The sequence below is a fragment of the Macaca nemestrina genome, chromosome 13, assembly GCF_043159975.1.
Source record: "Macaca nemestrina isolate mMacNem1 chromosome 13, mMacNem.hap1, whole genome shotgun sequence".
Lineage (NCBI taxonomy): Eukaryota > Metazoa > Chordata > Mammalia > Primates > Cercopithecidae > Macaca > Macaca nemestrina.
In genome coordinates this window covers 122,514,632-122,524,942 of record NC_092137.1, presented here as the reverse complement: position 1 = coordinate 122,524,942, position 10,311 = coordinate 122,514,632, and the positions used below count along the sequence as shown (strand labels likewise).

Here is a 10,311-nt window from a genome sequence, read left to right as displayed (position 1 = left end):
TGCCTCTGGGTGTAACACAGGAGGGGACCTCACCTCCTTTAGGGCAGAGCCTGGTGCCACCCAAGACACTCAGAGACTGCCTGCTTGGTGGCCCTCACTTGGATCAAATGCAACTGCCCAGAAGATCCAAATTCATTCCTGTGTTACCATCTTCCTGCCATTCTGGGGGCTCCTGCCTTGTGCCAGGCACTGTGTAAGCACTTTCCATATAAAGCTTTCCGTTACTCTCCCAGTGGCCACGTCATCCTACAGGCAGGGAAACTGAGGCTGGTGCAGGTGGTGAGAAGTGCAGCTGGACTGAGGGCTGCCTCCCTCTGGCCCTGGAGCCCTGGGCTTGATATGACCTCAAGGCACCCAGACCCGTCCTCGTTGCCGGTTGTCCTCCCACCTCCCAGGAAGTGGCGGTGAGATTTAGTGGTTGACATGATGCTAGTCGGCAGGGGCCTTCACAGAGTGATGAAGCCAGGCACTTAGGATAGCCCCAGACCACCATTCCCGACCACCACCCCAGACCACCCCCCTAGACCACCACCCCAGACCACCCCCCAGACCACCCCCAGACCACCCCCCAGACCACCACCCCAGACCACCCCCCGACCACCCCCCCGACCACCCCCCCAGACCACTCCCCCAGACTACCCCCCAGACTACCCCCCCAGACCACCACCCCAGACCACCCCCCAGACCACCCCCCAGACCACCCCCCCGACCACCCCCCAGACCACTCCCCCAGACCACCCCCCCAGACCACTCCCCCAGACCAACCCCCAGACCACTCCCCCAGACCACTCCCCCAGACCACCCCCCCAGACCACCCCCCCGACCACCCCCCCAGACCACCCCCCAGACCACCCCCCAGACCACCCCCCCGACCACTCCCCAGACCACCCCCCAGACCATCCCCCAGACCACCCCCCCGACCACCCCCCCAGACCACTCCCCCAGACCACCACCCCTGACCACCCCCCAGACCACCCCCCCAGACTACCCCCCTGACAACCCCCCCAGACCACCACCCCTGACCAACCCCCAGACCACCCCCCCAGACCACCCCCCAGACCACTCCCCCAGACCACCCCCCAACTACCCCCCCAGACCACTCCCCCAGACCACTCCCCAGACCACTCCCCAGACCACCCCCCAGACCACCACCCCAGACCACCCCCCAGACCAACCCCCAGACCACTCACCCAGACCAACCCCCCGACCACCGCCCCAGACCACTCCCCAGACCACCCCCCAGACCACCCCCCAGACCACCCCCCGAGACCACCACCCCAGACCACTGCCCCAGACCACCCCCCAGACCACCCCCCAGACCACTCACCCAGACCACCCCCCAGACCACCACCCCTGACCAACCCCCAGACCACCCCCCCAGACCACCCCCCAGACCACTCCCCCAGACCGCCCCCCAGACCACCCCCCCGACTACCCCCCCAGACCACTCCCCCAGACCACTCCCCAGACCACCCCCCAGACCACTCATCCAGACCACCCCCCAGACCACTCACCCAGACCACTCCCCAGACCACCACCCCAGACCACCCCCCAGACCACCCCCCAGACCACTCACCCAGACCAACCCCCCGACCACCGCCCCAGACCACTCCCCAGACCACCCCCCAGACCACCCCCCGAGACCACCACCCCAGACCACCGCCCCAGACCACCCCAGACCACCACTCCCAATCACCACCCCAGACCACCATCCCCAATCACCACCCCAGACCACCGCCCCAGACCAACCCCACAGACCAGCACCCCAGACCACCTCCTCCGACCACCACCTCAGACCACCCCCCCAACCACCGCCCCCGACCACCACCCCAGACCACCGCCCCAGACCACCCCCCAGACCACCGCCCCAGACCACCGCCCCCGACCACCGCCCCAGACTACCACCCCCAATCACCACCCCAGACTGCCTCAGACCACCCCCCAGACCACCACTCCAGACCACCACCCCCGATCACCGCCCCAGACCACCGCCCTGACCGCCACCCCCGACCGCCTCCCCCGACCGCCACCCCCGACTGCCATCCCAGACCACCCCCCAGACCGCCGCCCCCGACCGCCGCCCCCGACCGCCGCCCCAGACCACCCCCCCAGACCGCCCCCCAGACCACCACCCCAGACCACCACCTCAGACCACCTCCCCCGACCACCACCTCAGACCGCCCCCCCAGACCGCCACCCCGACTACCTCCCCAGACCACCCCCCCAGACCACCACCCCGACTACCTCCCCAGACCACCCCCCCAGACCACCAGCCCAGACCGCCAACAGGGCCTGTAGCAGGCCACGGCCACAGCCAGGCCCTGGACTCAGCGTCTGCTGGAGAGGAGCTGGTGCTCAGAGCTGCAGCCACGGCCACGCCAGCTCAGGTAGCTGCTGGGTCCACTTTGCAGCCCCCACAGAGCCAAAGGCAACAGTCCGGCTGATACTTTGCAAAGGTGAGGAACTGGGTATTTTTAAGCTCACAGAATAAAGAGAAAAATCTATCCACAAGCCTGAGAAAGGATTAGGAAGAGGCCAATGTGTATGCTGTGACTCAAAGCCAAAGCTTGCAGAATAGGCGGGACCATAGTCAGTCACCCCACTGTCGTCCCCACCAAGTCATGGGCCCAGCAGAGAAGAGGACTGGGGGCTTTGGACCAACTGGGCCTCGTGGGTCACTGCTAAGGGCTTCCCCCTTCCCTGACCGTCCCTGTGGCTCGTGTGCTGTCCATGGACCCAGGAACATGCAGCACCCGGCCAGGCGCCAGGAGGGACACAGGGCCAGTGCTCAGTAAACACGACCGCATGAGTGAGCAGGCCCAGCGCCCCAGGGCGGCTCCAGCTGACCTGTGCTCAGGCATGTCTGTCCTCTGGCCTCTCAGGAAATGACAGAGAGTGGTGAGATGCCAGGTGAAAGGGTGTTTCTGATGAGGGTGCGGCGAGGCTTTGGGACAGTGGCTGGGAACGCTCTGGCGCAGCTTTGACTGGACAGTGATCTGATCAGTGCGTTCCCTCCTGCCTTCCATGGCCCTCGAGCAGCTCCATGGGGCTTGTGATTCATTATGGACATGTGTGTGGGGAGGGGGCACATCACCAGAGGGCAATCAGCAAACGGTAGCTACCAGCCAAATCCAACCAGGACATTTTGGAGGCTATAGCCTGGGACTTCCCAGGCTGTGGCTCCCTTGCTTCAGGGGGTGATCCTGGAGGTATCCTCCTGGTGGCCTTCCCCGTGCAGGGCAGGGGGGCCTGGGAGGTGTCCCAGGAAGCAAAGCTCCTGCCCCCCACTCTGCACAGGACAGATCCCCATCGATCTTCCCTTCTTGAGAAGACACAGCTTATGGGAGCCGGGCCTCTTCAACGTTCGAGGGCTGAATTCTAAAAAGCGTCTCGTACCCCGACCCCCGCAGGTTGTAGGACTATTTTTGCAAAGCAGCCCGAATGGAAGATTGAAGGCTGCTTCACGCTGACCTTAAAGAGGCAGCAAAGGGTTTGCACTGCCAGCCGTGGGCTGGAGCGAGCCTGCCTTCAGCGCCCACACAAGGGCCTGTTGTTCTGGGTATCAATTGGGGCCGGTGTGGGGTTACAATGAGGCCTTTCAAAGAGACAAAGCGCCTCTGGACAGGCTGAGTGTCCCTGCACACGTGGGCATCCGCCCAGGGCATTTAAAATAACGCGATTTGAAAAAACAGATTTGAAGTGATGTTTCCCACTCCGCGCTGTTCGGCGGCCTTTGTTCTGTCTGCCTCACACCCGGCGACGGCAGCTTCTAAGAGCTGGGCGCTGGAGCAGACACGGGGTTCCCAGCTGCGGCTGCTCTCTGCCTTCCCAGGTAACGAGATCATCGCACTGCCAGGCTCTCTGGAGGGTACCCAGAGAGGCTGGATCCACACAGAGTGCTCGGCCGCCAGGACTTCCTTCAGCCAGAAGCAGGCACCCAGGACATACCCCGTGAGGTGACTTCCCAGCGCCGCTGGGTGCCAGGTGCTGCTTGAAGTGCTTTACTTCTTCACGTAATCCTGTAACAACCTTATGTGGTGGATACAATTTAGATGAGGACTCTGAGGCACAGAGAGGTTAAGTGACTTACCCAAGGTCACACAGCAAGTAGGCGTGGATCCTGGTTCCAGCAGAGTGGCTCCTGGGCCCCTGAGGCTAAGCGTCATGCTTCATGTCTCACCGTGACAGGGTCCTTGTCCCTCTGGGAGCAGGGGGCACATGCTAAGAAGTCCGTCACACCCATACTGCTGACTTTACCAATACTGAAAACTCCAAATGGTGCTTGAGGAGTGTCAGGAAAACCCAGCCAGGAGCCCAACCTGCCAGGGAGGGGTGTCTGAGATGAGGGAGACTTTGCCGTACAGAGAAGGCACAAAGGGCTTCCCGGGGTAGAACAAGGGTGATCCGGACCAGGTGCGTGTCAAAGGCTGGGGGAGTGAGGGGTGCCTTAGGAGGCTGCGAGGGCCCGGGCTGGTCCTGGAGGCAGAGCCGAGCTTGGCTTTCACCCACGGGGCAAGCCCAGTGGGGGTATCTGTTGGGCAGTGGCAGCCGTCCAGCCGAGAGACGCTGTGGGTGTGAGCGGGCAGGCTGGACCGGGGAGACGGGAGAGGCTTGGCCGGATTTTGGTGAACTGAGAGCAGCCAAAGGGAGTGGCCGAGGGCATGGAACCCTGAGCCAGCCCAAGTGTGTGGCCCCCTCAGCCTCAGCTTCCTGTCTGCAGAATGGGAATATTATTTCCACCTCACAGGCAGCTGGGAGGATTTGAGGACTCGGTGCAGATGAGTCCCTGGGACTGAGGACATCTCGGGAAGTCCCGGCCGCTGTTATCATTGTGGGAATGAAGAAAAAGAAGGTCTAGAATGATCCTGAAGTTTCCAGCCTGGGCAGACAATGGCTATTCACATTATGCTTATTCATTAACCACGTTGTTGGCATTCTGTCGTGAACTTGGGCTGGTACTTTTGCTTTTTCCCACAGGACTGAACGTTTAATCAGCCATGACAGAGTTTAAAATAGTCCCACTTAGGAAAACAAGCTCCAGTGCTTCGGGGAGAGGCCGTTCCTGCCACAGCCCCTGACAGTGAGGGAGGGACTCCCAGAGGGCCTGAGAGGGTCACAGTCACAGGGCGGGCCTCTCCACTCCCTCCCTCGGGCAGGAGCAGCCAAGCCAGAGAAGCCTCAGCCACAGGCAGGTGCAGCGGCACTGGGAGGAGCCGGGAATGTACAGATGAAGAGCCCAGGCCCCAGGAGGGTGGGAGTCTGGGCCAGGGCACCAGACAAGTCAGCGCCAGGGTGGCCTCGGCCCCGCCTCCCAGGCTCCCTCCCCTGTGAGCCCCTGCTGCCCGCCTCTCCTATGGTACCTCATCGCTTCCCACACTGAGGCAGAGGGAGAGACGGGGGCTGGTGAGAACAGGGAGTAACCCACGATAAAGACAGGGCAAGGGCGCGAAAAGGGCCCGGGGAGGCTCGCTGAAGGCAACTTCCAGGTCTGTTGCCCACTGGGAGTCTGGCTCCACGGCCTCCACCTTCTAGGGTGAGAGCTGGTGACACCTGTGGGTCATGCAGGACATGCCTCCACCGGTGGCTGGAAGGAGGGGCACGGCTGCCCCTCGCGTCATGTACACAATCCCCCAGCACAGTCCAGGCGGGTTGTACCATGGGTGTTAGGTGGCATGATGGTGGTGATGAGGATGTAATCCACTGGCTTAAACCCTGCCCAGCTCACACACCCCCTCCTCCAGGGCGCTACACCTGTCCCACTCCTGCTCCTGGGCACCCAGGCTCCCCACACCCCACCCACTGTCCTTAAGCCTACAGGGCCCCACCTTCCAGACCCCACTCCCAGGACTCCACTGCCTCCCAGACACCACAGCTGGGTCTCCGCTGATGCTCCCCCATAGCCTCCCTCAACAGGCTAGCAGGACTGAGGGGCCCCACGCAGCCCCCCAGGACAGGTGGTGACCGAGGGAAAAGGAAAAGAGTTGACCCTGAGGGCCCCACCCGTGGTTCATCCCTTCCACTGAGCCAGGAGATGGTGGCCTGCAGGGGAAGTGCAGGTGGACGGACAACATATTCTCATGGACTACTCACTTCTACAATCGGGGTTGCGGCCTCCAATCTAGGCCTGTGCCCCACCTCGGACAAACAGTCACAGGAATGTGACCGAGATGGCGTGCCCAGCCAAGCCAGTCTGGGCGGCCAGATGCTGGGATAGGGCCTGCCCTGCCCTTCACCCCACTTTCTGAGGTGGGCAGTTTTCTGGCTCCGGTGCTGACAGGCAAAGGGGAAAGACGCCTAGTCCTCTGGTGGCTGTCCCCACAGAGTGTGCCCTCGGCCCCCACAGAGTGTGCCCTCGGACACTGGCACTGTCCCTGCTGCAGTGGCTGCCCCCACAGAGTGTGCCCTCGGACACTGGCACTGTCCCTGCTGGAGTGGAAGGGGCTGCCTCCACAGAGTGTGCCCTCGGACACTGGCACTGTCCCTGCTGGAGTGGAAGGGGCTGCCTCCACAGAGTGTGCCCTCGGACACTGGCACTGTCCCTGCTGCAGTGGCTGCCCCCACAGAGTGTGCCCTTGGACACTGGCACTGTCCCTGCTGGAGTGGAAGGGGCTGCCTCCACAGAGTGTGCCCTCGGACACTGGCACTGTCCCTGCTGCAGTGGCTGCCCCCACAGAGTGTGCCCTCGGACACTGGCACTGTCCCTGCTGGAGTGGAAGGGGCTGCCTCCACAGAGTGTGCCCTCGGACACTGGCACTGTCCCTGCTGGAACGGAAGGGGCAGGGTGTGTGGACTCACTTGGCGGGAACGTGGGTAGAAAGAGGTTACGGAGGGACAGAGAAAGCTGGCCACGTGGTCAGTCTTGCACCCCATCCCACCTGCTCCATCTGCCGAATGTCGTCACCTCCTGTATGAAACACGAGGCCCCGCAGTGGCTGGTGTGCATTCTCCATGTGACTGGAACTAAGAGCTCCACACGCATTCTCCACCATCACCTCGAGACAGTCCTCCTACAGAGACGCTACGATCATTTCCACTGTGCAGATGAGGAAGTGGGTTCTCCGAGGCTGACTCGTGCCTGGCTAACGCCACACACAGATAAAGCCAGGCAGAGGCATCACTTGGACTTCTGCATCCTCAATGTTCCCTGCCTCCCTCTGAGTCTGTCTTCCCTTGAGCACTCTTCCCACCATAGTCCCATACGCAGACTGCGCTGGATGCACGCTCTCTGCTGTCCCGGCTTCCCTCTGGGGCTTAAAAGGGCTACTATTCCCAAAGACGCCTGCACTTTGGCCCGGGACCCTTGAAAATCCACAAAGAAGGTGCTCCTGGTGGTGCACGGGGCACCAGAATGGGGACTATTTGGGGATTTGGAAAGCAAAAAACCAACGTTTTACAGTAAAACTTACTGGTGGGGTGCAGTGGCTCATGCCTGTAATCCCAGTACTTTGGTGGGAGGTTTGCTTGAGGTCAGGAGTTTGAGACCAGCCTAGGCAACCCAGGGAGACCCGGCTTCTACAAAAAAAAATTAATTATCTGAGCATGGTGGTGTGCACCTGTGGTTCCAGCTATTCAGGAGGCTGAGGTGGGAGGATCACCTGAACCCAGGAGGCTGAGACTGTAGGGAGCTATGATTGGGCCACTGCACTCCAGCCTGGGTGACAGAGCAAGATCTTGTCTCCAAAAAAAAGAAAAAGGTGTTTATTATACACCCCAAATAGGGATGGTGCTAATCTTTTGACCTAACAGGACTCGGATGAGACTTTTGTAAAGAAGGCAGTCACCTGGTCTTGTTTTGTTTCAGGGGAATAGAATGCAAGCATTTCCCACTCCAAGCAAGCTCCAATCGAGTTACTTCCCAGACAGCTGTGAGAGAGAACAGGCTGCAGAAGCCACCTGAGGTCTACAGCAAGCGGCTGGGGACGGAGAGAGCTTCAAGGGACAGGCATGGATGAAAGCGCCCCTTCCTTGGGCACCCGCACACTGACAGCCGAGGGTCTGGCTTTGGCTCCGCAGGGTCTCCACATCCACATGCAGACCCGTGTGAGGTGCAAAGTCGCGCTCCGGCCACCTGCCCGGATGGTGGGCACCAGGGAGCCTTCCTTCCTCCCCAGCCACAGAGACACAGCCCTCTCCCTTCCTGCCCTCCTGCCCTCCCGCCCGGGGTGCTGAGAACGGTCTGTGGCTTCACAGAATGGATGCACCCTTGCCTCCTACCCAAGCAGGGCCTCAGCCAGCCACTGGAGCGCCCTGTGGAACTCACTCACCCCTCAAGCCCCTAGTGGTCACTCCCTTTGGCACAGGGAGTAACTTCACCTCCTACTTCTAAAAATAGAAATTTTTTAATTAAAAAAAAAAAAAGAAGAAGCTTCCCTATTAGAGGAAGGGCCCCTTCCTGGACCCCTTCTTCCTGCACATCCCTCCCCCTCTACAAATCCACCTCCATCCTCCCGGTCACATCCACCCCCCGACTGCCAGACCTCGGGCCTCCTTCCAACACCGCCGTCTCCCCCGTCTTCAGTGGCCGTTCTGCTCCCTGCGGGGTCGCCCACACAGCATCCAGTCCAATCGCTGCGTCCTTCAAGGCAACAGCACCACCAACACAACCAAAACCAGATGAATGCATAAGCAAAAATGAAAAGGCAAAAAACTCACAACACCCAAATCACACCAGAGCCAAGAAAACCGCCAATCCCGCTCCTCTTCTCCCCTGCCCAGCCCGACTCCTTGAAAGTCAGCCTGCAGCTCTGCCCGTTTCTCCACCTCCAGTGTGCTCTCTTTGTTTGTGTTAGTAATCCTGACATTTTTATTTCTACCAAGCATAGATGTGAACATGGTTTGAAGGCTCAAATGGTTCACAAAAACTCCCGATACCGCCCTGCACTCCTGCCCTCCTGCACCCTCCTCTTCCCCCAGAGGCAGAGGCAGCCGCTTCCACCTCTTACTCTAATCGTGTTGGCATTTGTTTGCTCTGTGCGTAAATAAGAGTGAGGTTTTATTGCTGGGCGTGGTGGTTCACACCTGTAATCCCAGCGCTTAGGGAGGCAGAGATAGGAGAATTGTTTGAGCACAGACCTGCCTGGGCAACATAGCCAGGCCCCATTCTCCACAAAAAGGGAAAAAAAAAAAAAAGTAGATTTACAGATTCTTCACTTTGGATGATGAGAATTGAGCTCTTGTCCTTCTCCGTCCCCCACCTCCCGCATTCAGTTCCCCTCCCTCCACCCTCCTGTGCGGCTGGCTGCGTGGGAATCTTGTGTAGGTCAGAATTCATCCTTCGTAGCGCCGTATGTCATGCTCTTCAGAGACAAGCCATTTAGGGCACCAGAACCACTTCTCCTTTCTTTTGTTTCCCATGAAGCTAGTAATTGCCTGCAGTTTGGGGTTTTGTGGAGTTTTTTGTGTTTGTTTTGTTTTTTTGTTTCTGTTTTTCAAGAGAAGGGGCTTTTCTTCTTCTATTTACTTGTCATTAATTCAACTCAAATCTGGTGACGATTTTTTTTTTTTTTTTTTTTTTGAGACAGAGTCTCGCTCTGTTGTCCAAGCTGGAGTGTGGTGGCGGAATCACAGCTCACTGCAACCTCAATCTCCCAGGCTCAAGCCGTCCTCCCCTCTTAGTCTCCTGAGTAGCTAGGACTATAGATGTGCACCCACAGGCTTGGCTGATATTTTCTTTGTAGAGACGAGGTCTCGCTGTGTTGCCCAGGCTGGTCCAAACTCCTGGGCTGTGACAATTTTTTGAGTCTCCCTCATCATCAGACACATCAGGTATTCCATCAGCTTCCTCTTCCTGGGGGGTCTCTCCCAGAGCCTTCCCACCTGCACGGGGTGCCCTCAAGGCCTGGGGCCCACGGTCCCTGCCTCGTCTTCCTGGGTGCCCCTCCTCGCCCCTGTGCCCCTCTCCCCTTTCCTGCTGTGTGCACAGCTCTCGCTCCTGTCAGGTTCGTTCATGCAGGGACACGTTCTCCAGTGACCGCCTACGAAACTAACTAATAGGAGTTGGTATGGCTGGGTTTTAGACTGTTACTGTTGGACAACATTTTATTCTGCTTCCACCTTGATTAATAGTTAAGCTGAGAATAAAATTGGGGTTAAAAGTAATTTTCTTTCAAAATGTGGGAGGCATAGTTCTGTTGTATTCAAGCTTCCAGAGTTACTATTTCTTCCATGATTTCCTGCGCTATTTTTCTGTCCTGTTTAGGACTTTCTATTATTTGTGTATCCAGTTTTCTGAACTGGCTCTCTAAGTTTCTTTATTTTACTGTCTTTTTTTTTTTTTCGAGACAGAGTCTCACTCTGTTGCCCAGGCTGGAG

General features: G+C 59.1%; 1 long non-coding RNA gene across 1 annotated transcript; it reads right to left on the bottom strand.

Moving 5' to 3' along the window:
* Positions 1-6,614: 6,614 nt before the first annotated feature.
* LOC139357986 (uncharacterized) lies at positions 6,615-8,656 on the bottom strand. The gene is made up of 3 exons (XR_011612162.1): positions 8,478-8,656; positions 7,407-7,512; positions 6,615-7,007 (listed from the first exon to the last, which is right to left on the bottom strand). It is a non-coding gene; the product is annotated as an uncharacterized lncRNA (long non-coding RNA).
* Positions 8,657-10,311: the final 1,655 nt, after the last annotated feature.